The sequence below is a fragment of the Montipora foliosa genome, chromosome 3 (genome assembly GCF_036669935.1).
Source record: "Montipora foliosa isolate CH-2021 chromosome 3, ASM3666993v2, whole genome shotgun sequence".
In the NCBI taxonomy this organism is placed as follows: Eukaryota; Metazoa; Cnidaria; class Anthozoa; order Scleractinia; family Acroporidae; genus Montipora; species Montipora foliosa.
In genome coordinates, this window is record NC_090871.1 from 31,094,930 (window position 1) to 31,099,929 (window position 5,000).

The following is a 5,000-nucleotide window of genomic DNA, read 5'->3' on the forward strand; positions in this document are numbered from 1 at the left end:
TTTGTAACTGATACCCAATCTAAACACTGCACAAAGTGAACACATCCCCATTGTCACAAAATCGTCCTTTCTGAGGTTATTAAGCTCATTAACATGTTATGGGACACTTTTAAGCAAAAAAAAAATCATAAATGGTGGTCCATAGAATAGACCGGGTCTATGGACCCGGTCCAAAAGGGAAGTCTATGTTTTGTCCTTTCCCTTAAACAGGTGACACAGCCAACCAGGAATAGTATGTTTTGCAACAGGTTGATGGAATGGAAATAACGTGGGCGTTATGTCTATTCTTTTAGCATGTAGCGTGACATCAGATAAACTGGTTTCAAGTGAAAGCAGCCGGTGAGGCAAACGCGTGTGAAACAACACAGAAAACATGTGAAAAACTATTCTTGAAATACGTCTTCTAGATTAATTAACAGTGTTATGAATGCTGCGGCCGGTGACTTCCAGCTCTAGGTAGCTAACATGAAGATCTTGAAACTATCAATTGATTAAAACAAGAAATAGACATCGGCAGATGTTCTGTAGCACATCCTTGGCCACCCTATCGTCGACTTTAAGTTCTGAGTTTACCTTTATACAGTTGAAAGCTGTTAGAACTTCACTATCATTAGTTGATTTTGACCTTATCTCATTAATGTCAATCCCTGTTACAGGATAGTTGGAAGTTAAAAATCTGAGGTACTTTTCAGTCCTAATAAATACTGTTTGTGCAGGTTTTGTGATTGCCCAAAGTCCTCCACGGTTAAGTGATGAAGTAAGCTTATGATTTTCGGTCATTATATGCTTTTGCTCTTTGCCAGCTTTTAAAACAGCAATAGAGCATGCGCGGAGTCGAAGTGGACGGACGTGTTTTCTAAGCAGCGCAAAATTCGACTCCCCAAATCTAGAATTTCGTTGGGCTCTTGTCTTTTTTGCTCTTGTTTTTTACTGTCCAATTGCTTGCTTTGTCTCAACGTCCATAATGTCGGCAAACTCGAGGAAAAACAAGCGAGGTGACTGGGGTTCTAGCTCAGGTTCTGCTGAAAATTCCGCCAAGAAGCCAAATATGGAGGAAACCGAAGAAAAAGATGTATTCGGCGACGAGAACCTCCCTAAAGAAGAACCAACTCTGCTGGAAATTAAACAGATGCTGTCATCTATACAGTCCTCAATTACGAGCATCTCGAGAGAAAACGTCAAATTTAGAGAAGACATGGAGGAGTTAAAGAAGTCGCTGAGATCTAATGAATGTGAACTCAATGAGCTTAAAGTGTCTCTTGGTAAGGCTAACATGCAAAGTGCTCTACTTCAGAAAGAACTACTCGGGACTAAAACAAGATTAAGCGAGCAGACGGAAAGGATCGACTCGTTGATTGAATTGCTTGATAACCTCGAGCAGTATTCAAGAAAAAATTCCCTTTAAATACTTTCTTTCCGGAAAATATTTACACCTCAACGGAAGAAGTTGTTCTCAAGGTAGCTGCGGCTGTTAATGTCCCTGTTGCTGCGGAGGACATCGAAATCTCTCACAAGCTAAGACGACGAAATGGTATGAAACCTATCATCGTAAAATTTTGTAGCCCTAAAGTTAAGTCTCGGCTATATAAGGAGCGAACGAAATTGAAGTCAGTTAAGATATCAGATTTATATCCCAGTTATGCCTCAGCAGCAGCAAAGCAAAACCGTATATTTATCAACGAAAACCTCACACCTTATAGGGCAGACTTAGTAAGACAAGCGAATGATATGAAGGCTGATGGACTTTTATCAAGTGTTTGGACACTAGACGGAAAGGTCTTTGTTAAAACTTCACCATCAGGTAATCCTGTTAGAATTTACTCTGAAGATGGTCTTGATGAATTATAAATGTTCAATAAACATCCATGCAATAATCACGGGAGGTCGATTTTGCCATAGGCTTAGATTGTACGAAGGTTAGTCTCTTAAGCGTATTTTTCTTAAAAAACTTTTGCACTTTATTAGTTTCTTATAAAGTTAGGGTTTTTTTTTTTTCCTTTTTTTGTTTTTTCGTTTTTATTTTTATCTTGTTGCTCTTTCCTTTGTTTGTTTTCTTTTTCTTGATTAATTCATTGCTGTTGAGTTTAATTAACGTAACCTTAAATTAGCATAACTATTGTGCATTTAACTTTAGGTGTAAGATTTTAGGCGATAATATAGTATGACACTTATCAAATTCCTATCACTGAATGTAAGGGGATTACGCAATCATGTCAAACGAAGGGCATTATTTTCGTATCTAAAGAATCAAAAAGCTGATTTCTATTGTCTCCAGGAAACATTCTCATTGAAAGGAGACGAAGTCTCTTGGGCTACAGAATGGGGTGGGAAAGTTTTTTTCTCACACGATACAGAACACTCTAAAGGTACTTGCATATTACAGAGACCAAATTCTTTGTTTACATCTAGCGTCCAGTTTATTGATCCAGATGGTAGACTAGTCATTGTTAAAACTAGGGAAGGCGATGAGGATCTTTTTTTAGCTTCTGTGTACGCTCCTTGTGACCCTCAAAACCAATGTTGTTTTATTCAGAATTTATGTACTGTTATTGTTTCTAACACAAACACGTCCAAAGTTATCATTGCTGGTGACTGGAATACTACTCTTCACTCAATAGATAAATATGGAGGATGCCCATGGTTTGGGACGAACTATAGAAACTTTCTTCTTCATTTTATGGATGAACTAGGTCTTGTCGACGCCTACCGGGCCTTACATCCTAAGCGAAAAGTGTTTACTTACGAATCAAAACCTCTTAAGCTTAAATCAAGAATTGACGTTTTCATTATTTCACAGGCATTAAAGCCAAACATAAGGAAGGCTGAAATTCGATCTTCAATTGCTCCAGATCATAAGGCCATCTTTTTGAGTTTAGAAATTAATGATGCGTACCAACGAGGTCCAGGTACATGGAAATTCAATAATACTTTATTAGAGGATGATAACTACATCGAAATAATCACGGAATGTGTTCCGAGAGTTTTAGTTAAGTATCAAGAAGTTGAGAGTCTTCAACTCTTATGGGAACTTATTAAGATGGAAATTCGTACTGAAACAACGTATTCAAAAGCTAAACGTAAGGAATCGAAAAATAGGGAGACTTATCTTCAAGAGAAGCTTGATGCTCTGGACAACCAATTGTGTCATGGAGGTGACTATTTCAACCAAGTATTGTTAGATGAGTATGATTCCATTAAGACTGAACTTAAGGATATGTACGAAAAAAGAGGTAAGGAAGCTATGTTTCGCTCAAAAGCCCGTTGGATTGAAAAAGGTGAGAAACCAACCAGATATTTTTTCAACTTGGAAAAGCGCAATTTCGAGAAGAAGACTATAGCTCAACTGAAACTCGTGAATGGCGAAATTGTTTCGGCCATGAAGCAAATAAACAAGGAAATAGAGTCCTTTTATAGTGATCTACTTGAAACAAAATTATCTGGCTCTCATCTCACGGACTTCGGGGAGAACTTTAACACCTTTGTGGAAAACTTAGTCATTCCTAAATTGTCTGTAGAACAATCAATGGCTCTTGAAGTCGAAATTACACTTGATGAGATTAAAGGGGTCCTAAAATCTCTTCAAAACAATAAATCCCCCGGTGAAGATGGCTTCTCAAAGGAGTTTTATGAAAAATTTTTTGACTTAATCGGCATGCATCTCCTTAATTCATATAATGAAGCCTTTTCTAAAGGTCAATTGTCAATCTCACAAAGACGCGGTATGATCTGTTTAATACCTAAAGACGACTGTTGTCTCATTGAGCTGTCTAATGGGCGTCCACTAACTCTACTTAATGTTGACTATAAAATCTTGGCAAAAGTTATTGGACAAAGAATTGAGTCAACTTTATCTTCGCTCATACATACTGATCAAACAGGCTTTGTTAAAGGTAGATTCATTGGACAAAATGTCCGTCTTTTGAATGACATCATAGAATACGCAGATGCGAAAAAACTCCCAGGTGTCCTTCTATTCATTGATTTTCGAAAGGCTTTTGACACTATTGAGTGGAATTTTATTCACAAGTGTATTGAACTACACAACTTTGGTCCAAATATCAGGAAATGGATATCCATTCTTTACAACAATGTTGAAAGTGGTGTGCTGAATGCTGGATTTATGACCAACTATTTCCAAGTCTCACGTGGCGTCCATCAAGGATGCCCTCTGAGCCCTCTCTTGTTTGTTTTATCAGTTGAATTGTTAGCCCTCAAAATACGCCAAGATGAACTCTGCAGGGGCATCCCCTTCCAGATGGACAAAATGCCAAGATCTCACAGTTCGCGGATGATACAACCCTAATTCTTGAAGATACTATATCTCTTAGAAAGGCTATGAATATAGCTAACTCTTTTGGAGCTTTGTCTGGGTTGCAACTAAATAAAAAGAAAACTAAAGCCATGTGGATTGGTTCGTCAAGCAAAAACAAGTCAATGCCTTTAGAATTCGAGTGCCCAAAAGAACCTATTAAATTTCTGGGTACCTTTCTCTCCCACGACGCAGTTAGCAATAACAAAAATAATTTTTTTATTAAAATAAGGAAAATGGAAACCAAGCTTAAATATATGGCTGTCGCGCGATCTGACTCTCTTTGGAAGAACAATGCTTGCAAAATCCTCAGGTTTGTCTCAACCAGTTTATGCTGCTTCAATGCTCTCTGTCCCAGAAGCAACGATCCAACAGACCCAGAGGAAACTATTTGCGTTTTTGTGGAAGAATAAGTGTGATAAGGTAAAGAGACAGGTTCTGTTCCGTCCCTTATCTAAGGGCAGTTTAAATTTTCCTTGTTTTCGGACTGTCGTTAAAGCGCTACGCCTCTGTTGGATAGGGAGACTTTTAAGTAATCCACATGACACTTGGACAGCAATTCCCAACTCTCACTTTGAAAAACATGGTGGACTCTTGTTCCTACTTAATTGCAATTACAGTGTCGAAAAGCTAGATAAGAAAATTCCCTTATTTTATAGGGAACTACTTGAATACTTTCAAGAATTGCGTA

General features: G+C 37.9%; 1 pseudogene; it reads right to left on the reverse strand.

Annotated features, from left to right (window-relative positions):
* Positions 1-483: 483 nt before the first annotated feature.
* Positions 484-5,000, reverse strand: part of LOC137995582 (uncharacterized) — a 26,052-nt pseudogene continuing 21,535 nt past the window's right edge.